Source organism: Manihot esculenta, chromosome 11 (genome assembly GCF_001659605.2).
Source record: "Manihot esculenta cultivar AM560-2 chromosome 11, M.esculenta_v8, whole genome shotgun sequence".
NCBI classification, from domain to species: Eukaryota; Viridiplantae; Streptophyta; class Magnoliopsida; order Malpighiales; family Euphorbiaceae; genus Manihot; species Manihot esculenta.
Window position 1 is genome coordinate 14,160,505 of NC_035171.2, and position 26,100 is coordinate 14,186,604.

Here is a 26,100-nt window from a genome sequence, read left to right on the forward strand (position 1 = left end):
GAATAGACACATTACAGGCTCTTCTAAAGGCTTTCTCAATTATTTTCCTTCTCTAACCAAAGATAGTGTCAGAATTGTTGATGGCTCTTTTACTCCCATATCCGGAATATGTTATGTTATTTGCACATCAAACATTAAATTCTCATCTATCCTCCGTGTTCTCCACTTTCCTGTCAACCTTTTATCTGTCAGTGCTATAACCAATGCCCTTAACTTTAAAATTGAATTCTTTCATGATCATTGTGTTATTCAGGATCTTCGCACAGGGAAGAGGATTGGTAACGGTAGGCTACATGATGGCTTATGTTGGAGGGTGATCCAGGTTCTTCGATATCTCAAGTCTGTTTTGGAGAAAATAATGATGTCAATCAGGAAATAATACAGTGGCACAGGCGGTTAGTGCATCCATCATTTTCTGTTTTAGAAAAACTTTATCCTAATTTATTTGTTAGGACTCAGTTTGGTTCTCTATTTTGTGTTGCTTGTGAGTATGCTAAACATACTATAACATCCTATCCCTTGAGTCATAATAAAAGTCAAATTCCTTTTGCGACTATTCATTCTGATGTTTGGGGGCCTACTCAAACTGCCTTCTTATCTGGTAATCGATGGTTTGTCACCTTTATTGATTGTTGCACTCAAATGACTTGAGTCTATTTGATTAAAGCTAAAAGTGATGTCTTTTCTTATTTTCAATCCTTTCATAAAAGAGTTTGTACTCAATTTGATACTAAAATGAAAATTTTGAGAACTGACAATGGAAGAAAATACATGGATAGTAGCTTTTCTGCTTATTTGGAGAGTAATAGGATAGTACACCATACTAGTTGTCCTTATACTAGTGTTCAAAATGGCATTGCTGAGAGAAAAAATATGCATCTATTGGAAGTAGCTCGATCTCTTATGTTCACTATGAATCTACCCAAAGCATATTGGGGAGATGCAATCCTTGTATCTGCTTATCTTATCAATAGAATGCCTCTCAAGACCTTTGACTTTATGAGTCTTTTGGCGATTCTACAAGGAAAAATTCATGCATTGTTCCACAAAAAGTATTTGGGTGTGTTTGCTTTGTCCATACTAGGATGGCAGGAAAATTGGATCCCAATATCCTTAAATATGTGTTTGTTGAGTATTCTCTGACACAAAAGGGATAAAAGTATTATCACCCTCCTTCTAGGAAATATTTAGTCAGTATGGATGTTACCTTTCGAGAAACTGAACTATACTTCAGTACCACCGACTCACCTTTTTAAGGGGAGAATAATGAGCAAGAAGAGGTGATTTCGAATTCTATGATTCTGAATGATATGGTTCAACTAGAGAGTTTGAGTTCTAGTAGATAGAGGGAGATGTCCAATCAGGAAGAGAAAATTGGTCATTTGGACAAGCCAAATTTGAGAAGGTATTAGAGGAGAGACAAGGCAAAAGAAGCCATTATGCAGTCTACTCAGAGTCAAGAATCTTCTTCTAGTGAGTTACCTAGTCAAAAATCTTCTTCTGGTGAGTTACCCACAACTCTTGAATGCTCCAATGACTTAGATAAACCTATTGCACAAAAAAAGGAGTCAGATCTTGTACTAAACACTCTATTTCTAACTTTATTTTTTATAAATCCTTATCTCCTTCCTGTAGAGCCTTTGTCTTGCCTATTTTCTCTGTGTATATTCTACAGGATTGAAAGAAAGCGCTTGCAGAGCCTAAATGGAAGGAAGCAATGATTGAAGAGATGAAAGCATTGGCTAAAAATGAGACCTGAGAGCTTATCACTCTCCCACATGGAAAGAAGCTTATTGGCTGTAAATGAGTGTTCACAATGAAACACAAAATTGATAGCACAATTGAATAGTTTAAGACTAGATTGGTTGCTAAAGGATTCACCCAAACCTATGGAGTAGATTACCAAGAGACATTTGCCCCAGTTGCAAAAATGAACTCAATCAGAGAGTTCTGTTATCTTGCATAGCCAATTTGGATTAGGACTTGCAACAATTTGATGTGAAGAATGCTTTCCTTCATAGAGATTTAGAGGAAGAAGTGTTCATGGAAATTCCTACTGGATTTGCTGATGAGAAGATACAAGGAAAGGTGTGCAGGTTAAAAAAGGCTTTGTATTGGCTAAAATAATCTCTCAAAGCTTGGTATGATAGGTTTAGCAAAACCATGATGTCTTTTAGTTACCAACAAAGCAATGCTGATTATACTCTATTTATCAAACATTACAAGGGTAGGATCACCCTTCTTATTGTGTATATTGATGATATAGTGGTAACAGGTGATGACAAAGAGGAAATGGCTCAACTAAAGAGGTTGTTGGCTTAAGAATTTAAAATCAAAGATCTAGAAAAACTGCAATATTTTCTAGGTATCGAGGTGGCTAGATCAAAAAAAGAAATTTTCATCTCCCAAAAAAAGTACATTCTGGATCTTTTGAAAGAAACTGGTATGATGGGGTGTAAACCAGCAGAATCTCCCATTGAAAGTAATCACAAGTTGGAAGCAGGAACTGGTGAGCCTGTGGATATTGGAAGATACCAGAGATTAGTAGGAAGGTTGATTTATCTCTCACACACTCGACCGGATATAGTCTATGTTGTTAGCTTAGTCAGCCAATTCATGTATGACCTTCGCGAGACTCATATGCAGGTTGTACTTTGCATCTTGAGATACCTAAAGTCTGCATCAGGGAAAGGGCTTCTTTACTTCAAACATGGCCACCTCCGAGTTGAAGCTTTTACAGATCCAGATTGGGTAGGATCTCTCAATGACAGGAGATCCACCCCTAGGGTATCGGACCGTTACCCCTAGCTACTGCACAGTTGTGGGAGGAAACCTTGTCACCTAGAGGAGCAAAAAACAAAGTGTTGTTGCTCGGTAAAGTGCAGAAGTAGAATACAGAGCAATGATCCAAGGTGTGTGTAAACCCTTATAGTTGCAGAAGTTATTGAGCGAGTTGAGGTTGCTCGAGAGAGACAAGATAACTTTGTATTGTGACAATAAAGCTGCTATAAGTATAGCACAAAATCTAGTCCAGCATGACTGGATGAAGCACATTGAAATTGATCGGCACTTCATTAAAGAAAAATTAACAGGTGGTGTCTTGAGCCTAGTTCATGTGACTTCTACTGGGCAACTTGCGGATGTGTTTACTAAAGGGCTCAACATGAAGATCTATCATAATCTGATTTGCAAGTTGGGTATGTGCGACATTTTTGCACCAATTTGGGGGGGAGTGTTGACTTATTTGCTAACCCTAACTGATTCTACGGATATGATTTGATTTGATTAGGATCTTTAATTATCCTCTATAATTATTATTTAATTATTTGCTTCCTGTTTAGATATAATTCTTTATATATAAATAGTCATGTAAATCAATTGTAAAGATTAAGAGTGAAATACAAGAATACTCTAAATTTTTCAAAAATTCTTCAGAAAACATAGTGAACTTTTGACTTTACAACCTAATGTAAAATAATTATTAATATAATTTTTTTATTATTATTAAGGTTTAGTGTATGCATAAATTAAGACATTAACTCATGTGCATAAATATCCCTAATTTAGACTAAGAACAATATGTACTTCCAAATCTTTTTAGTTTATCTTAATAGGTGAGAAGCTAAATCAATATAACCATGAAATCTATAGTAAGAAAATCCAGTATGTGCTCAAGGATGAAATCTATAGTAAGAAAATCCAGTATGTGCTCAAGGAACTATAAGCTCTAAAATCTCTTAACTTAGTTATGAAAATACTAGAATAGGGCAACACGACCCAACATAGGCTAGACTGTGAGGCATATGATATTTGGAAGAAGTAATTCAAATGCTCACATCATTTTAGTGAGCAATATGCATGATATTGTTATGCTTGAGTTTACAAAGATATGATTTAACAACAGACATATGGTCTGCACCTGAAAGCGAGGTTTAATAGAATCTTGCTTGTCAATCTTATAACTTACACTATATAATTAGACACTTATAAAAAGAGCTCTCATCAAGATATAAGAATATGTCTTAAGATCATTAGTATAGTGAATGAGCTAAAAGATGTTCATCATATTTTGATTAACAAATAAAATATTCAAGCGACTGCATGTTCTTTGCCCAAACACCTAAGATCACATGAAAAATGATATTTACCCACAATGTCTATATTAAGTATATAGAAGATGTTATGCACTTCTTAAAGGTAGAGCAAGAACGTCTGCATTTAAATCTATTGAGCACAAAAGTGTATATAACTAGCTCTAATTCCTAATGAAGAAAGGAAAACTAGTAAAAATATCCAGGTGGTAAATAGCATGAAATAGAAAAAGTTAAGCCCAACAAGAAACAATAATAAAGGAAAGGGCAAAGGTCCTTTCGGTTAAAAGATGGAAAATATTGCTAAGGCCAAATGTTTTAACTGTATAGAATAGGATCAAAATACTTTCGTGGAATTTTGATAACTTCTTCTATGACTATGAGCAAGATGGATATTCGTTAGGAAATAACTCCAAAGTGGAGGTGAAGGATTTAAGCACCTGCGAGCTTGCTATATGTAGTAAGCAAATTCTATTCCTACATAATATTAATTTGTTCCATAAATTCAATGGAATTTATTATTTGTGCTGGTGTTGATTAATCTTTTTTTTTTTTTTAATTTTTCATGAACTAGGTGTAAACTTGTTTTAAGTGCAAGTTCTAGTGGTTCTAGATATTTCATGAATACTCATATTGGCTGGCTCTAGATATTTTATGAATACTCATATTGGCTTAGAAGTTATATGTAACTTCAAATAGTATTTTTTTTCTCTACATTACATCTTTTGATACGTCTATGAATGATATAAATACGTGATATGCTATGCTTGGTCATATAGGTTAAAAGATATACAACGATTAGTTAAAGTGAGCCTATCAAGTAATATTAACAAAGTAGATATATCCACTTATAAATATTGCCTAATTTGAAAATATCTATGAACAAGAGTTGAATTTCTATTGTGTTTAATCTATTCTAGTAAATGCGATTATATGTATGTTGGGCTAAACATAGGGTGCATCTATTTCGTAATTAAAGACTACTCTCTGTAAGGTTATATCTATTTGATATCTCATTAAATTGAGGCTTTAAGTTGCTTCATTAAATTTTTGAATTTAGTTGAAAATCAATTAGCAAGAAAAAGTAAAGATTTTAAGAACCAACCAAGGTACAAAATTTCTATGAGAGCAATTTAGAAATTGTGTAACATAAAGGAGAAATAAAACCCTATTAGGTTAGATCAATAATAAGATGAGCTAATTTTGTCAATCATCTATTAGAGTAATATATTATTAGTAATCACTATTGAACTTAACCTAATACCCACATAATCAATAACTTCCACTCCATATGAGTTATGGACTAAACACGAATTTATTTATGGACTTTAAAACCATAAGGGTTAAAATTGCTCACAAACTTTCATATAAATTTGGAGGACCAAGGGGAATAATATGTTCTTTCCAAGATATCTTTGAGAAGTTAAAAAGATATATATTCTTTAGTGAACAAGAGAATGAAAGTTTAACTGAGTTTGAATCATAGAGGATCACTGATCAAGGCAAAATTAGTCCCATCTTTCATGTTGTTATTAATGTTAATTTATACATTTTCTACCTAATTTTATGGTCTTTATCTTATTTTGCAGAAAATGGTGTAAAAGGAGGATTTGGTAAACAATGGCCTTAAAACTGTCCAAAAGAGAATAGAAGAGACCAAGCCTGGTTTGTCCAAGTCAGTTTGCCCAAACTAAGCTGCAGCTGAAAAAGGAGAAGGATGAAGAACAACACAGACTTGCTATTTGACTAGGTGTTTGCCCAAGCAACCTGGGCAAACAGACCCCGCGGAATAGAAGTAGAGTGACAGAAAGCACCAAAACAGACTGTTTGACCGGCTGTTTGACCAAACAAGTCGGGCAAACAGACCTTGCAACAGCAAACAGCAGAAACGCGGGAAACTTAAAATTCAAACCTTCAAGAAGTTTATCCTTCCCCAAACACGCGAAGACAACTCAGCAACTCTTCAAGACAGCTCAGCACCCTATCCCGCCTGTCAAGGAAGTCAAATCTCAAGAAGATTCAATTGCCTTCAAAGAATCCAACTCCAAATAGGAAAAGAACTCCATCAAATCAAGGAAACTTAGGGCTACACATACAGATATAAATAGAGAGCCAAACCAGCAAAGAAAAGAACATCATCTTCGGAAACCATATCGCCGCCCAACCGTCCCTTCTTCTTCTTCTTCTTGCTTTATTTCTTTTATTTTTATGTTAGTTTCATCCATAAGTGGTTGAAACCCTTGTTTCTAGTTGAAGACTAGGTGAAACTTCAGTTATTAATGTATTGTGAGATCTGAACTTATTATGTTCTTCTTTTATTTATCAATATTTATGCAATTTCATGCTTAATTCTATTATTGCTTTGTTGTTTAGATCAGGGCCTATTGATTCTTGATTGCAGGGTAATAATTTGTTAGTTTGAGTAGTTTTAAGTCCGTAATTGCTTGAATTATTCAAACAGAAGTAACTCTTGGTGTAAAAACCAAGGAGATTGCATAATCTAGCAAGATCATCATACGTTTGGGTAGCTAGAATTAGGTCTCTCTATTTCTTAATGTAATTGACAGTTGAATGAATCTAAAACCCTAAGGATGTTCCTTAGCAACTTGTTGATTAGTGATTAATTAGAGAATATTTCCTAGTTAATCTATGCTTAAGGAGGGATATGGTGGTGAGAAGCGTCTTTCACCCCCATAACTAATTTATTGAGTCAAATAAAAGAATATAAGTGTCAGTGATCAATCCCAACAACTGAAGTGGATCCAATTCTTCAACTAAACTTTTATCATTTAACGGGTGTCGAATCTGTAAATTTAAAATTTACTTCCCTTTTCTTGATAGATAAGAACTTGTAAATAGGGTAAATGAGTATCGATCCCATAGAGACCTTAATCCTGTTTAATTTAAATGACCAATTTGAAATAGAATAGTAGTTTAATACAAAAAGTGAGAAGAAGAGAATTTTTTGATGAGAGGGGTTTTGCCTTGGGCAAGCCAATAAAAATAAACTTAAAAGAAAAAAAAATAATGTAATTGAAAATTGAGAAACAAATAATTAATTAAAACTTTCAGCTGAAGGTAATCAAATTGAGATATTTTGCAGTTGATCATTGGTTAGAAAAAAATATTTCATATTATTATCTATTGTTTGGTTATAGTGGTCAAACACGCGAATCCCACCAATTCTTCCTTATGAATAAATTAATCTGCTTCGCGCTTAAATTAATTTCTAGTTAACTAACAATCCCAACACGCGTGTAGATTTAATTAGTCAACTGCATTAAGAGAGAAGGACCCAAAATTGATCAATAAAAACACGTGTTTTATTTAAATCAAATCTATTAATTTCTTAATATAAACTAATATATTAATTGCTACTTATTATTAACCCAATTAAACAATTACGGATTTAATTAGATTAATTAGCAATATGTTGTCATCCCAAGAGATTCAATGGGCCCCTTGAATTCTCAAGAAAACAACAATGGAGGTGGTGTTCCTCGAATTCAGAAATTAATGAAAAATAGAAATAAGATGAAGAGAATTAAAGTGTATAACCTCACAACTTGAACAAACCTCAATTTAATTTAACCTTCAACTGAAAAATAAATGTTTAGCCACTCATGACCATAATAAAATTATAACAACTAAGCAAAAGAAGAAGAAAAAGAAAAGAAGATGGAGAAGAAGGTGAGGGGCAGCAAGAGGAGAAATGAGAGTGAGAGGTAGAATATGATTCTCCAGGTTGAATGCTAGGAGCCTTTATATAGGCACAAAAAGATAAAATTTAAAATAAAATATATTATCCCTATCTCGTCTCTATCCTAATCTTATCTCTATCCTAATATGATTTTCATCATCATCTGATTGAGTTTGATTTAATTTGACTCCACTTGAAACTGATCTTATCCTTGCTTAGGTGGCAAAATCTATCTTATTTCCCCATCACCTCGGGTTACAAGTTTGGTCAAGGTTGTAGCCTCCCGATATAAAAAAGTCTTTAATTCAGCCTTTTTTTCTTCCTTTTCTCAATTTCTGCTCACAAACCTGTCCAAAATTAAATTCAAATTAAAATTAAATATTTATATCAAAATTACAGTAAAATCAAGGAATTAAATGAGGAAAAAATTGTGAGTTTTGCAACTCATCATCATTATTGAATTCTCTTTACTTTATTATTTGTTTTACGTTATAGCTTTTAATTCTAGTTTAGCTCAACAATCTCAAAACCCCCCCTTTTATTTTATTTTCAGTTTATTTAGTTGGTCTTGATAAGAAAAATAGGTAAGTATAAATTCTCTGTGGATTCGATCCTTTTACCACTATCTACAGTTGTAAAATTGTGGATAACCAAAAAGGTTATTTTTGACCGGTTTCAACAACCGCACAGTCAATCACATTTTTAGAATATATTTTTTTCTTTAAAGTATAAAGAGATAGGATAAGTGTTACCTCTAAATTAAACTCGTGACCAGACTACTTCCGTTATAGAAATTTTTTGACATACATACATCCAAGTGGAAGCAATATGGATACATATAAATATGGTCATTAGTTTCATAATTGCATCTTGAAGTGAGTGTAGTCATCGAATCTGGTCCGAGTGGAGTAACATGTATATTAATGAGTTAATAGATCAATCTCAGCTATGATAAATGTGTCATCTAAGAATTGCCGATTGTCATTTTGAGATTGAGGGGGAAGTACTTATTGTTACTCCTGATGGAGATGTATTTCTTAAACTCTTAAATCTCCAGCTAAGAAAAAAATGGATTAAAATAATGGAATAGAAAATGGAGACAATAGAGAGTTAGTCAATGTAGATTTGCAATTAGGATATAAAGCGATTAAGAATTATTGGATTCTCAAATTGAAGCGTAAGACTGACAATAATATCAAGAGATACAAACTCATTTGATAGCTACGAGGGTGCACACAATAGGAATGAAAGAATTATAATGAAGAATTTTTTTTTTGAACCTATTGTGAGGTTTACCTTGATAAGGTTTTTTTTAACTGTATTAGCTGCTAACTTAGATCTTAAATTACATCAAATGGATATGAAGACTATTTTTTCTCAAACAGAAAATTAAAATTTACATGAAACAGTCCAAGTTTCGTTGTAAATTGACAAGAATACGAAGTATGTAGATTTTAAAAATCATTCTAAGGCCTTAAACAGTCTTCCGGACTATAGTATATTAGATTTCATAATACCGTCAGGTTTTATGATTTCACTGTAATCAATGAGGATCATGGAAATATATGTAAAAGATCCAAGAATAGATTAGTGGTCTTATCATTGTATGTAGATGACATACTAATAACTAGAAACGATAGTGAGTATATCATAACCACTAAAGTTTGATTATCATCTTTTGAGATGAAAGGGATGAAGAAGTTGCATATAATCTTAGAGTCAAGATTCTAAGGGATCATTAAGAAATCTATTGTCTCTTTCCAAGAGCAATATATCATGAAAGTTTTATAGTGATTGAATATGTAAGATTTCAATCCTGCAGATACTCATTTTTCCAAAGAAAAAGTTTTGAACCATAGATTATGTCCTAAAACTCCAAAAGAGAGAGCTCAAATAAAAATGTTCTATAGAAGTGTGAGGTCAGGAGCCTAATGTATGCTATAAAGTGTACTAGACTTGATATATTCTATGCTATGAGTATAGTAAATCAATCTAACCCTAGGCGAGCATACTAGATATCGTGAATTGGATATAGAGATATCTTAAATGTATATTAGATTATTCATGATGTTATCAAAGAAATAGTCTACAAGTGGAAGACTATAGGGATGCAAAAAGAAGAGATTTAGATGGTCTAAATCTATTTCAAGATATATCTTCTTAAGAAGTAAGACGTTATAGTTTACTATACTAGGGATATAGATACACATAAAATGAAAATTTTTTTTACGTATGAAATTACTTTAGGTCTTCTAATGAAAACTAGTATAAAAGATGTTTTGTACAGATTTGTGAAGTCATTGAGTTAGCGTAGATGATAAGATAATGAGTTAATATATTTAAATCATTATTGCAATTGTGCAATTCATATATACTATTTTATGTCATGAAAATAATTATGAGAAGCATGTCAGACAGATAACAAATGCCTCCTCACACAGCATTGATTTTATTATCTAGTGAAATAATAAAATATAAGACAATTATAAGTTTTATTTTATCTGTGGATACTATTGAGAGCTCAAAAACTTATAATACGAGATGTCATCTCAAAGAAATTGAGAATAATAATGGAAGATCATTGTATTAAAATACATTGATCTTATGTATATAAGTCACATTATTCGTCTTAACAGTTAGATGGAGTTCTATTTTAAAATGAGTAGCTTAGAGAACGCAAATTTAAACATTAAATATGCTCAAATTATTATCTTAAATAGAGACATATGCTCCATTATGAATGGAAGAGATATCGTAGCATATGATTCATACCATATGTGCTCGTGACCAATGATGGGATTAGAAGCGTTGATCTTTGCTTATTAATGTGTGAGACCCTAAAGATTATAAGTAATCTTACTAATACCTTTAGGAATCTGATCTGTTACTTAAGTCTTAATTTACTGTTTGCTATCTTAGGCCATTATCAGATGATCATAGATGATGCATCTGAATGATATATCTGACGAGATATTCTTAGAAAAGCAAATTGAATTAAGCTTAAGAGTATTGAGATGTGAAGAAAATCATATGGAAGTATGACATTAGTTTTGTGTTCATGACCGGTCAATTATGTTTATCCGTGGATAAAATGTAATTATGAACATAAAATAAAATAATTGAGATTATATGGATATTTAATGTAATAAATGATTTAGGGTATTGCATACTGCAACTACTCTGAATTTCGTTATTCAAACGGTCATATTTCCCTAAGAGACATATAATATTTGAGCTCTCAAAGTATGCACGGATCACACCGTCTATTTGTTAAGTATGAAAATCGCAATATATATATCATCATACCCTATCATGTGTGAGTGCAAGATGAAAAAAATTATACAATCAAGAAGATAGAGCCAAAAATATAATGTCTGAAATAAAATTTTATATCTTATTTATAATAGTCTAATTTTAATTTATTTTATATAAATTAAAATATATATATTTTTTAATTTCAAATTTTATTTTGGCAGTTACATGGCACTGCTATGAGAGAGTACTCCCATTCTCTCACCCGATGTTAACCAAAAAAAAAAAAATTCTCTCTTAGCTCTCGAGAAAAAGAACGATCTCTGCCTTTCTTTTGAAGAAAATTTATTTGCTCTCTTATTTTCAAAAACTACCAATTATCAAAAACAATTTGATGGGAGAATAAAAAGTTTTATTCTCAATTTATTTTTTTTTTATTGAGCTATTTCTTATAGAGCTACCTCCTGAACATGTCGGGTGACCTCTTGTATTCATGTGAAATAAAATAGCGTCGATCGTAGAATCTAAGGATATCGAGGTACTTGGATACTTGTGGAATATACTACAATTTCAAATAACCCTTATACTGTGAATTATATATATATTTCATATAAAATACGTTATTATACATGGACTATATGATATATAATTTCGTAGAATATACGTTATTATGCATGAACTATATGATATAAAGTGAACTATAGTTTGTTATTTACTTTATTTCGATCCTGGAAAATCAGTTTTAAAAAAATATATTAATTAATCTCTTCATAATGAAGGTATTTTGTAGTTTTGTCCAACACTTAACGGCATAACTAATTAATAAATTTTTTAAAATCTCAGATAAATTTTCATATGTTTTTTTAAAATTGTATAATCAATTAATGAGTTTTCCATTAGGACTAAATAATAATTTTTAAAAAAAATATAATTATACTAAATTTGAATAGAAAAAAAATCCCTATATAAATATAAAATCACTACAAATCTCTATTATTAAATTTAAAAAAAAAATTAACCAAAAAAAAGTATTTAAAGATGACGAACAAAAGCTCTCATATGCATATACAAGGTATATCCTTAAAAAAAATTTTATATATAATTTTAATATCTTATCTAAATCATATATTTATTATTTATTTTATCAATCATTTTAAAAGTAAAATACCAGGACAAGACGTGGATATTTTAATTTCAATATTATATGAAATTAAATATGAGAGTTTAAAAAATATAAGTACTATTGTGTAAATTTTACTAAAGTTTAGTAACAAAAATTAACTCTTTCCTTTCCAACTGTTGTACACTTTAATTCATACATAATTAGAGAAATTGTTGTTACATCGCAAGAGATATCAATGCTAATGTAATAGCTCCTTCAATAGAGGATGATGCTCGTGAAACCCTGTTTAGTTTGGATTTTGGAAGTTTTAAAGCTCCTGGTTGGCCCAATTAGATCTTCTGGTATATCCTCATATGGAATGAGGTGAAAGTTGATACTGGCACAGCAGCAAGTGATTGAGAAGCAAGCTGGTCTTCAGAAAGAGAAAACAAGCCGAGTCTCCCCGCTTGAAGTCGCGCCATTTGAGCAGGAATCTTCTGCTCCGTCAATGAGTTTGCTTTGCTTTAAGCAAGTTACCGTCGATATCCTTTCCGATTGATTCATTCCTAGAAGCTAGCAGATGTCTGCAAACTTGTTGCCCTGGCTCACAAATTCAGTCGTATGTGGCTTTTATTCCGCACTCTAGATGTATATATTCAATCAATTAAAATATGAATATGATAATATTATGGTAAATCTTAATTATAAAAATATATTGATAGCTTATCATTGGTTGGGTGTTTATATTTTAATACGAGTATTATTAAATAGATGAGAATTGTTGGTATATATATAGGCAAAGGTAGGATAATTTATTAATGGGGCAGAAAAACACAGCATAGGCCTAAGGCCTCAAAGAATAATAGACTTGTATATGGTTAACGTTTTTCCAAAGAATTCGTGCAAGTCAAGCAAGGGAATACAACACCGATCAAAGGACAAGAAAATAAAAGAAAGAAATGATGCCGTTTTGCAATTTATGAATACAATGGCCTAGAAAGTTCCAATAGTTAGAAGAAGGATATAGTTGTACAATCAAGACTATTAGTTTGTTAGCTTTCACGTGGTTCCAATTTCTATATATAAACACAAGTCCCTTTCAATAAAGACTATCTCAATTTTTTCTTTCATTTTCCCATAACGCAGATATGATTTTTCATAGTATCAGAGTATTTTCTTTATAATTTCTCTTTCTCCCATTAACTCGCAATCTTGTTTGCCTTCAAGATTTAGCTAATCACTTCTTTTCGAGTAAACAATCTTCATTGCAATTCCTTGATTCAAGCCTAGCTTCAATTTTTTATTGAAAATGGCGGATACAATCAATCCTGAACTCCCAACCCATTCTAGCGAAAATAGCCAGACTCTCTCTAATAGAAAAGAAGACAAGATGCTTTGATTGCTAAACTCAGATCATCCAAATCTGATGTTAGTTAATTCACCTCTAACAGGAAATAATTACCTGACATGGAGCAAATTAATGGTTATTGCCCTAAAAGCAAAAGATAAATTAGGATTCATTAATGGCAAATGCAAAATGCCAAATCCAGAAGATACCAGCTATGAAGAATGGCAAGGATGGATAATAAGGTAATTTTCTGGATTTTGAATGCATTAACAAAAGATCTAGCCGATTCTTTTCTTTATGCAACTACTACACGTGAACTCTGGGAGGAAATTAAAGAAAGATTTGGTGACAGTAATGGACATTTGATATATTAATTAATAAAAAAAATTAGCAATATAAGTCAGGGAAATAACTCTCTTATGATATATTACAATAGAATGAAAAAGTTATGGGATGAATATGCATGTCTAGAGCCAATACCAGCCTGTGAATGTGTGTCGAAACTGTTTGTTGAAATAGACGTTAAGCATAAATTGATTCAGTTTCTGAAGAAACTATAATGAAAGCTATGACCATGTGAGAAATCAAATTCTCATTATGGAAACCCTTCCTAGTATCAACAAAGCCAACTCCATGATCTTGAGGATTGAAAGCAAAATGAAGCACACAATAATGGAGATGACTTTGGGAATATTGCGATGTTAGTAAGAAGAATAGAAGGCAATAGAAGCAATAAACAGCACTACAAGAAAAAGGAAAATAGAGTCTATACTTACCGCAAGGCCACTAGACACTTGAAAGAAATGTGCTTCAAATTAAATAGATATCCGGCATTGTTACTTTAATGCTTGTTGTGATAGAGACTTAAGTGCATGGGTTGTAGATACAAGTGCCACAACTCACATGTGCAATAATCCCTCTCTATTCTCTACATACAACCAACTCTCTAACCTTAGTCATGTTACACTACCTGATGGTACAGTTACTCAAGTAACTCAATCATAGCCCGTAATCCTTAGTCCTAAAATAATTTTGCATAATGTTGTTGTTTTACCCTCTTTTAAACACAATCTCCTGTCTATTAGTAAGTTAAAATAGACACACAAATTATCAGTTCAATTCTCCTATGAAAAATGCATTTTTGAGGACCTAGTGACTAAAGATTTGTTGGCTACTAGGACGATGCATATGGGGCTATACAGAATAAATAAACAGTCTCTACATTCTACAAATAATCAAGTCAAGCCCACTGCTGCTCAAGTAACACTGTCAACCACATCAAATCAATATGAACTATGGCATAGAATACTCGGGCATGTATCAAATAAGAAGTTGCAATATCTGAATGTATTAAATGGGAAAGACTGTCAATCATATGTTTGTGATGTATGTCCCAAAGCAAAACAACAAAGACTATGTTTCTCTAAGAGCAAAATAAGTACTAAAGAAGCTTTTGAAATGATTCATGTAGACTTGTAGGGTCCATATTCAGTACACTCTATCTCTAATTCAAAGTATGTGTTGACTGTAGTGGATGATTTTAATAGGGAAACATGGACTTACTTACTTTGTGATAAACTGGGTGTGTTTGGCCACAATCAAAGAGTTTATTGCTTTAGTCAATACACAGTTTGGAAAAAAAAGTGAAAGTGATCAAATCTGACAATGGCACTGAATTTGTGAATCAGAATTGCACAAACTAGTTCAAGGAAAGGGAAATCATACATCAAAGGTCAAGTCCTTGCTCTCCACAGCAAAATGGAATAGTAGAAAGAAAGTATAAACACCTACTATAAGTAGCAAGGGCTTTAATGTTCCAATCCTGCCTAGCAAAAAAATTCTAAGGGGAATGTATTCTTATAGCTACACACATCATCAATAATTAACAAGCTCTGTCTTGGACTGGATGACACCCTTTGAGAAACTACATGGCTCTAAACCCAAGTATGAACAACTCAAGGCCTTCACTTGTGTTTTGCCACAAATGCATTACCACAAAAGTTAAAATTTGAAGGGCTTTCAAATGTGTATTTGTTAACAATTGCAGCAATGGAGAGCAAGGGAAGAAAATGAAAAATTGAGGAAGAAGACTTCTCTATTGATCTGGTATTCTCTTACTTGAGAAGTTACAAAAGGAAGCTTTTATAGAAAGCTTTTACAAGTCAAAAGTGTCCATCTTAGCATCTAACCTTTCTAACATTAAAAAACATAATCCCATCAAATCTGGGATTCTGATTTCAGAAACAGAGTCTCTGATACAGCAGGTTCAACAGAAACCAGAATGCAATAACCAAAGGATAAAACTTAACAAAAATACAAAATATTTCTAACTAGTTTCCAACTACAATCTCAACTAGACTAACACTCCTCCTTGAGATTGTTTTTGGAAACACCAAGCAAGGATTTCATGAACTCAAGTTTTGCTCTTGGTAATGCTTTTGTAAAAATATCAGCCTGCTGCAAATTTGAAGTGCAATGGACCAGCTTGATTTCTCCATTCTTCTCAGCTTCTCTCAAAGCATGAAACTTCACATTAATGTGCTTGGTCCTACCATGATGAACTGGATTTTCAGCTATGGAAATAGCTGATTTGTTGTCCACAAAAATAGTTGTAGGTTCCTCTTCAGGTTGTTGCAAATCAAATAAAATTTTTCTTAACCAAATGGCTTGATTGGCAGTAGATGCAGCTGCAACATACTCTGCTTCTGCTGTGGATTGAGCAACAATATCTTGTTTCCTTGAATTCCAAGTGAAGGCTCCAGACCCAAAGGAAAAAACATAACCAGAGGTGCTTTTATAATCATCCAAGCAACCAGCCCAATCACTATCTGAATAGCCAATCAAAGTAGCATCCTCAACATTGGTATAATAAATACCATAGTTTGCAGTACCTTTCAAATACCTGAGGACCCTTTTAGCAACACCAAAATGCTTCTGACTTGGAGATTGCATGAATCTAGATAAAAGACTAGCTGAAAACATCAAATCAGGCCTTGTAGCAGTCAAATACAACAAGCTGCCAATTAGACTTCTGAAAGTAGAACCTTCTACTTTTGGTTCCCCATCATCTTTATGAAGCTTCTCATTCAGTACCAATGGAGTTGCAACTGATTTGCAATTCTCCATATTGAATTTCTTCAACATATCAAGAGCATATTTGTGCTGAGAGATGAATATTCCACTTTTAGATTGGTCGACTTCAATGCCAAGAAAATACTTCATCAAACCAAGATCTGACATTTCAAATTCATGCATAACCCTTTCTTTGAATCTTTGAATTTCCTCTAAGTTGTCTCTTGTTACCAATAAATCATCAACATACAAAGAAACAATAAGCAAACTCTTGCCTTTGGTGTGCTTCACATATAAAGTGGGCTCATTAGGACTTCTTTGAAAGCCTTGATCAAGTAAATGAGAATCCATTCTGCTGTACCAAGCTATTGGAGCTTGTTTTAACCCATACAAGGCTTTATTAAGCTTGTAGACATGATCTTTACAACCAGCAATTTCAAATCCTTCAGGCTGTTCAACAAAGATTTCTTCCTCCAAGTTGCCATTGAGGAATGCAGACTTGATATCCAAGTGAAAAATCTTCCATTTGTTTTGAGCAGCAAGTGCAATTAGCAATCTCACAGTATCATGCCTTGCAACAGGAGCAAATGTGTCTCCATAGTCAATACCAGGGACTTGAGCATATCCCTTAACAACTAGCCTTGCTTTGTACTTGAACACACTTCCATCAGGATTTAATTTAACTCTGTATACCCATTTAACTCCAATGACCCTCCTATTTTGAGGTCTAGGGGTAAGAATCCAAGTTTCATTCTTGTTAATCATCCCAATCTCCTCCTGCATTGCAGCTATCCATGCATCATTGGTTGAGGCTTCAACATAGTTTGAAGGTTCTGAAATAGCCAGGTTACAACTCTCATAAATCTCAGCAAGAGATTTGGTTCTTAGTGGAGGTGAATCAAAATCAGAATCTGTATCGAAATTAGAATCTGATTCTGGAACTGCAGGAACGGTTCTAGTTTGCTGCTGATCTGAACAACAATACTCAACTTGATTTGTTTTCCAATTCCAATAAGCATCTTCATCAATCTTCACATCCCTACACACAACCACCTTCTTGGCTTCAACTTTGTACACTCTATAACCCTTCGATTGAGCTGCATAACCCAAAAAGATACCAATTTCTGCCTTATCATCAAGCTTGCCTCTCTTTACTGCAGGAACATGGATGTAACAAGCGGAACCAAACACTTTCACATGTTTTGCTGATGGTTTTGAACCAAACCAAGCCTCCACAGGTGTCATTCCTTGCACTGACCTTGTAGGAAGCCTGTTGAGAAGATATACAGCTGTATGTACAGCTTCTGCCCAGAAATTCTTTGGTAATTTCTTCTCAATCATCATGCATCTAGCCATCTCCATTACTGTTCTATTCTTCCTCTCTGAGACACCATTTTGTTCAGGGGAATAACTAACTGAAAATTGATGCTTGATTCCCAAATCTTCACAGAATTTGTTAAACTCACCAGAAGTATACTCAGTACCGTTATCTGATCTCAAAGTTTTTAATTTGCAGCTACTTTGCCTTTCAACAAGAGCTTTAAATTTTTTAAATACTGAAAAAACTTGAGATTTGTTGGTGAGAAAATAAACCCAAGTCATCCTAGTCAAATCATCAATAAAGAGGATGAAATACAAGTTGTTACTCATGGAAGCTGTCCTCATTGGCCCACAAACATCAGTATGAACCAATTCCAGCTTTTCCTTGGCTCTCCATGTTGCATTATAGGGAAAAGATTGTCTATGAGACTTGCCAAGTTGGCAATTTCCACATACACTACCATCAAGAAAAATTTCAGGCATATCTCTAACCATTTCTTTATTTTGCATGTATTTGAGAGAATTCAAGTTGTAGTGGCCAAATCTTTTATGCCACAAATCAGATTCAGCATTTCTAGCAATATATGAGGTGTGTTGTTGAACTGAATTCCAATTTAAAGGAAAGCTATTACCCACCATATTTACTTTAACAATTTCAGCACCATGAGAGTAAAAAATGGAGCACACATTGTCTTTGAATGACAAGGAATAACCCTTCTTCATCATTTGAGCAACACTAAGCAAGTTTTGATCTAAACTAGGAATGAAAAGAACATCAGGAACTAGTTTGATACCTTGCTTAGTCTGAATATATACTGAACCCTTGCCTTGAGACTCCACAATTTCTCCATTTCCAAGCTTTACTTTGACCCTCACTGATTTATCAATAGAAGAGAACAAGCTTTCATCTCTTGCCATGTGACAAGTGCAACCACTATCCACAAGCCAAGTGTGTCTGCAACCGGTATTTGAGGAGTGTGTAACAGCAAAAATATGATCATCACATTGAGCTTGATCATCATGGTAATTAAGTTGTTGTGCAGGTTGCTGGTTATGATTTTGGTTTTGCCTATATTGCTTGAGTCTGCAATTTTTATCAACATGACCCAGCTTCTTGCAATAACCACATTGTGGTGGCTTAACTCCACTCTTTTGCCAGCAATCTTTCTCAAGATGGTTGGTTTTGTTGCAAGTAGGACAAGGTGGGAAATTTGCTCTTCTACCTCCCTTCCTTCTATTTGCATGTTGCTTGCCCTTGTTAAAAGAATTACTTGCAGCTTTCTTTACTTCTTCAACTAGCTTGCCCTTTTGCTTCACAAGAAAAGCTTCCTCTGAGGACTCCTCCATTCTGAATGTCCTCCTTTGCTCAAGAGCTTGTAGAGCATTAACCAACTCTGAAAGAGAAATGGTGCTCAAGTTTTTAGAATCTTCCAAAGAAGAGATCTTTGGCTCAAATCTCTCGGGTAGGCTTACAAGAACTTTCTCCACAACTCTTTTATCACTAAGCTCCTCTCCTAAAAGTCTAATTTTGTTGACAACAGAGAGTAATCTATCAGAATACTCCTTGACAGATTCAGAATCCTTCATTTTAAGGACTTCAAACTCTCTTCTCAAATTTAGAATCTGCATGCTTCTAGTTTTGTCACTTCCTTGGAACTCTTCCTTCAGCTTATCCCAAGCTTCTTTTGCTAATTCACAAGCCATGATTCTTGTGAAAATAACATCAGAAACAGCAGAATGAAGACAAGAGAGTGCCTTGAACTTCTTTGCACACTCTTCACTATGTTGCTTCATTTGAGCAACCGTAGCATTGTCTCTCAAAGGAGGTGGGTCTCTACCCGTTTCCACAACTTCCCATAGATCATAGGCCTTCAAATAAGCCTTCATCTTCACTGACCAGATGGGATAGTTTTCTCCTGAGAAAACAGGTGGTGGAGGAGCTGAATAGCTACTTGAAGCCATATTTTCACTCACAAGAATTTGATTTTGACCGCAACCTGGATTCAGGTTTCTAATGTAAATAAGTAGGAAGGTTTCCTTGCTAGTTTTCTCTCTTTTACAGGTCACACAAAGACCATAAAAAGCTCTGATACCACTGTTAACAATTGCAGCAATGGAGAGCAAGGGAAGAAAATGAAAAATTGAGGAAGAAGACTTCTCTATTGATCTGGTATTCCCTTACTTGAGAAGTTACAAAAGGAAGCTTTTATAGAAAGTTTTTACAAGTCAAAAGTGTCCATCTTAGCATCTAACCTTTCTAACATTAAAAAACATAATCCCATCAAATCTGGAATTCTGATTTTAGAAACAGAGTCTCTGATACAGCAGGTTCAACAGAAACCAGAATGCAATAACCAAAGGATAAAACTTAACAAAAATACAAAATATTTCTAACTAGTTTCCAACTACAATCTCAACTAGACTAACAGTATTCCTTTGGTATGTTCTAGGTGTAAAAGCATACAAGTTGTACGATATGGATAACAACAAGATGTTGATATCTAGAGATACTATTTTTCATGAAAACATATTCCCTTACAGATCTATAAAAAATCTACCGGCCCCCCATTCAATCCTGCCCAAACTAGTTAATGAGATTCCTCCCCCCACGCCAATACCACCAATTGTCACCCCAACACAACCTGAAAATAATACATCTTCTCCTACTTTTGATAATTCTAGTTTGAATGACTAAGAACCACAAGCTTCTATTTTACCAGTACAACCTATAAGGAAGAGCACTAGGGTTTCTGTCAAGCTAAGATGGCTGGAAGACTTTGCAGCAACCATTGCTTGCCCCATCAACAATAATGCATCCACCAGTACTGTCACAGATCTACCAGGTACCCCTTCTTACCCTTGCTTTATCTCTAAACCCTAATTTGCACCTCACTATTTAGAGTTTGTAGCAAATATATATAAATGAATCTAAATCCTATTATCAAGCAAAAAAAAAGATAGTAGGTGGATACAGGCTATGGAAGAAGAACTAAAGGCATTAGAACTAAATAATACTTGGATCTTAACCCCTCTGCCAAAAGAGAAGAAAGCCATCGCTTCTGAATAGGTATACAGGATCAAGTACAAACTGAATGGGAATGTTAAACTTAGATTAGTAACCAAAGGATTCAACCAACTACCAGGAGTTGACTACACAGACAATTTCTCTCCAGTGACTAAAATTGGACATTGTGAGAGTGTTCCTAGCAATAGCTACTGCCAAGAATTGGCCTATTCACTAGCTAGCTATCAATAATGCATATCTGCATGATCACATAGGGGAAGACCTCCACATGACACCACCTGAGGGTTACAATAAAGCACAACCTAGGCAAGTTGAGAAGCTAATCAAAAGTTTATACAGACTCAAGAAGGTAGGAAGAATGTGGAATAAGTAACTTACCCAGAGTTTACAGAAGTACAGCTTCACCCAGTCTGTCTTTGACCACTGTCAATTCATCAAATCAGGCAAGAAGCAATTTTTAGCACTCCTGGTATACATAGATGATGTACTAACCACTGGTGAAAGTGAAGCAGATATAGAAAATGTTAAAGCTTACCTTGACAAATTGTTCACCATCAAAGACCTAGGGTTTGTACGGTACTTCCTAGGCCTGGAAGTTGCTCGTTTTTCATCGGGTTTGTTCCTCAATCAAAGAAAATTGGTGTTAGATATTTTACAAGATACTAGTTATATAGAAGTCAAACCCTCTGAGTTTCCCCTACCCCAAGATTTAAAACTTGACAACAGTACCAGAGAACCACTTAAGGACCCAGAAAGCTACAGGAGATTGATATGTCGATTACTTTACTTCGGAATCACAAGACCGGACATCACATACGCAACCCAGCAATTAAGCCAGTACATGCAAGAGCCTCACCAACCACATTGGGATGCCGCTTTCCATGTTCTGAGATAGTTAAAAGGTTGACCAGCTTATGGATTGTTTTTCCCAGCTCAATCAGACTTCAAGCTAAGTGCTTTTTCTAACGCCATTTGGGCTGCATGTCCTACCACAAGAAAATCACTCACCTGCTTCTGTATATTTCTCGAACCTTCACTCATCTCTTGGAAAACAAAAAAAAAAAACACAGTCAGTCAAGCTGAATATCGCAGCATGGCACTTACGGTTTGCGAGCTATAATGGATCACTTATCTGTTACAGGAGTTTTAGATTTTCCCATCACTATCGATTTCGTTGTTTTGTGACAATTGCGCCGCCCAACATATGGCCGCAAATTCTAGTCTTCACGAAAAAAACAAAGCATGTGGAGATTGATTGCCATGTTATCCGAGATTCGCTCACAAAGGGTTTATTTCAACTGTGCATGTTCCTTCCCATCATCAGCTCGTCGACCTTTTCACAAAACCCATCGGATCGACGTAGTTTTAGTTCCTATTATCCAAGATGGAATTGCCTCAAATTAGGGCATCTGCATCTTGATGGGGGTGCAAGTGAAGCAAGGGAATAAGACATCGTTCAAAGCACAAGAAAAGAAAGAAATGATGTTGTTTTGTATTTATGAATATAATGGCCTAGAAAGTTCCAATAGTTAGAAGAAGGATACAACTATACAATCAATTCTGTTAGTTTGTTAGCTTTCATATGATTCCGATATCTATATATAAACACAAGTTCCTTTCAATAAAGATCATCTCAATTTTTTCTTTCCTTTTCCCATAAAGTAAGCAGTTATGATTTTCCAATTCGCAAGTTTGGAATTCCAACCGTTGAATTCTACACTGATTTGAGACATGGGTTATATGTCTCTTGTAAGAGTTTTAGGCACTCTTTCCAAATTTAACACCAACCAAGTATAAGCACCGTGCAACGAAAAGCACCATCAAAACCAACAGTCGCCGACCATTTTCTTTGAGCAGTGGCAACTCACAATAGCTCACAACTACAATGCCTCTTCAAGAGTGTCATCATTAGAATTAGAGGCCAGAGAAAACACAAGACATCTTTAGACCAAACCAAAACTTAGAACAATTGATACATAATAGAAAAAGGGAATCACTAGCTCAATGGGGGGAGAGATAGACCAAGATCTTTTTCGGAGGTGGGAGGGTGAAACTCACTCTTCGAGTGAGAAAGACCCAAGGTCGTCCTCTCCTCAGAAGGGGTAAGAAATAATCAACTAATGCAGCAAAAACTGAAGGAAAGCCTCTAAATGAAGAAGAGAAAATAAGAGAATTCTATCTAAAAGATTAGAGAAAGAGAAAGAGAGAAGTTTGTGTTAGTTGACAGAGGGCTAGATTTCCATATTTTTTAGATCTTTAACACGGGCCATATAGCAAAACGTTGCTGAAGATAACAAGTAATGCTGAAATTATTTTGGGTCAAATTAGTAAAAAATGCTTACATTTTCCTTTTGGGGATTTTTAGATAGCTGAGAGAGGGAACAAACCCTCATACTTGGATAGTATAGTCGTTTAGTATATAAAGGGGAGATCAGGTGCTGTATAGTCTTTGAATATGAGATTCGTCTAAATTGCAATGTTTTTTATTTAATAACTGAGGATAGGAGATGCAATATGCAGAATATTTAATCAATTATTTCTCAAAGTCATGGTGAATATAGTTGTTCAGGCCATTACTATTGGTCCAGTGAATTGTAAAGAGATGGGTGTGGCAATTTGATGGGAACAGTGTTTTTTTTAGAAAAATTTATTATTTAATTTTTATAATATGAAAAAATTGACTTAATTCTTTAATTTTAAAAAATATATTAAAACATTTTTTATATTTTAAAATATCTATTAATATTTTTATTAATTTTAACTGTTAAATATTTTACTATTTAATCTCTATAATTTTAAAAAAACTTATTAGTTAATATCTCATATTTTAAAAAAATTTACTAATTAATTTATTCATATAAAAAATATTTTAAAATTTTTTATAATATTTAATAATTAAAAATAATAAAAAAAACTAACTAATATATTTTTTAAAATTAAAAAATCATCATATGAGTTTTTTAATAATTATTATATTAATTTTTCTTAAATTTATTTAAAAGCAATTCAACTATACATAATATATGCACAAAATTAAATACAATAATTAATTAATAGACTATTCGTACTAAAAATTTTGACTTTTATGATATTTGCAATTTAATCCATCTTTTAATTTGAACACAATAAATTAATTTATAAAAATTTCTTAAATTTTTATTTAAATTTCAAATTGGTACTTAAGAGAGTGCAGACCATGCCAGCTAAAACTTATTATTATTTTATTATTATTTTCATATGCCCACTTGTCACATGGTTGGGCCTCTCTTCTCTTCTCCCTCTATCAAACCGATCCTCTCCTTGTCATCGCTGCTATCTTACCCGTCGTCTCCACTGCCTCGTCGTCATCACCGCTCGAGAAGAAGCCCGCGCTGCCGCTGCCATTGTTGTGGCCGCAAGGAAGCCGGCCTCGTCATCGCTGGGAAAGAGCGGCCTCGTCGTCATCGCGAAGGAGCTGGCCTCGTCGTCGTCGCGAAGGAGCCGGCCTCATCGTCGCCCCAAATTGAAACTCAGTTGAAGAGAGCTGCTTGGAGAGGTAAACTGAATGTGCACGAACCTTCATTTGCATGTTGAAAAGAGCTAAATCTCTCTTCATACGCTACGATGTCAAACACAAGTTGTTTTGAATAGAGCAGATGCTTGGAGTACCTGTAATTGAAGCCAAAAAAAAAAATTTACATGTGAGTTCCACTTATATCCATCGTTCTAACAATTCAATTATGTATGGAAACTTACCAACTAAAGTTGATTTGGTCAAGTATTTATCTGAATGGGTAATTTTCGGCTTCTTTGGTAGTACGAGATTTTTATCTCAGATAAAGAGAATCACTTCATGGGAGTTCAATTCGCATTCAGAAACTGTAGTTGCTATAACGATTAGTAATCCAGATATTGAACCAGCAGCCGCAAAAAGTGGAAGTAATATAGGACTCATGTGCTTTGATTTTTAGTTTGGGTTTCTTGTTATTTCATCACTAGAGAAAGAAAAGGAAAGAATAATAAAAAAAAAAGATCTTGTCTTTGAGACTGGATGATAATTTCAAAAATGGGATTGGATCCAAAAAATTTGTTCTTACAATGAACTGATTGTAGCCACCAATAATTTTTCAGATAATGAGAAGCTTAGTGAAGGAGGTTTTGATGTTGTCTACAGAGGTTTCTTGAAGGATCTCATTGCTATGTTGTTGTTAACGGAGTGTTAAGGGAGCCTAAACAAGGGATCAAAGAGTATAAGCAGCCAACCATTAGTTTAAAGAGAACATAAAGGGGAAAGTTGGAACCCTTGAAGGAGACGGTAGATTAGAACATTTTCCCCAATAAAAAAAAAAAAAAATTATAGGGTTAGAGTTTGGGAAAAGTATTAAAAGTTAACTATGATTAACTTTTTCTTTTTTTTTTTTTAATTTGTATGATGTCATGTGACTATGCAAAATAATAATAAATTAATTGACGTGGCACGCCACGTAAATGGAAACTCACTCTTTCAATTCTCATTAATTTGAAATCAGGATAAAATTTTAATAAATTTTTTAAAATTAATTTATTGTGTCAAAATTAAAAAGTGAAGATTAAATTATAAAATAATATAAACCTAAATTTTTTAGCGTTAATAGCCCTTAATTAATTATTAAACTCATTTTTATAATAGACTAACCTTATAATGAACACTAGAAACGTGTTGTTTTAATTCTGGTTCAAAGGCTGCAAAGAACTAGAACTGAACAGAATTTCAATATAGTTCCATTGGGCTCTTAGCTATTTTAATTTTGATTCGAATCATTCTTAGTCTTTTAGTTGTCATACGATTCTAATACAAGTTTTGATCCTTAAAATAACTTTGTACAAATGTTTTCACAAAAACATCATACTTGAATCACAGTTTTAAGTTTTAAAATTTAATATTAATTTATAATATGTTTATATCATACACGTTGATCTTATTTCTTAATTAGTTAAACATAAAGTAGCAGTATAAGCATATCATATAGTATACCTTCTACGTATTTCTGAATTATGTAATGTTTAATTATAATATGCACATAAAGAAACACTACTAAGGATGCATATACTTTAAAAGTGAGAATGAAATCCATGTACATGAGAGAGAGAGCCTTAGCTCCTTAGCACTCAAATAGTTCATAAATGATACGGCAAAGCCAAGACAGGCTTCGTGCCAGTAAGAATCACTGC

At 33.6% G+C, this 26,100-nt stretch overlaps 1 long non-coding RNA gene across 2 annotated transcripts; it reads right to left on the reverse strand.

Moving 5' to 3' along the window:
- Positions 1-12,336: 12,336 nt before the first annotated feature.
- Positions 12,337-23,355, reverse strand: LOC122725068. 2 transcript variants are annotated; one of them, XR_006352452.1, is made up of 4 exons: positions 21,767-23,355; positions 21,446-21,532; positions 21,289-21,333; positions 12,337-12,787 (listed from the first exon to the last, which is right to left on the reverse strand). It is a non-coding gene; the product is annotated as an uncharacterized LOC122725068 (long non-coding RNA). The 2 variants fall into 2 exon arrangements; XR_006352451.1 differs by having other exon boundaries at positions 21,446-23,352.
- Positions 23,356-26,100: the final 2,745 nt, after the last annotated feature.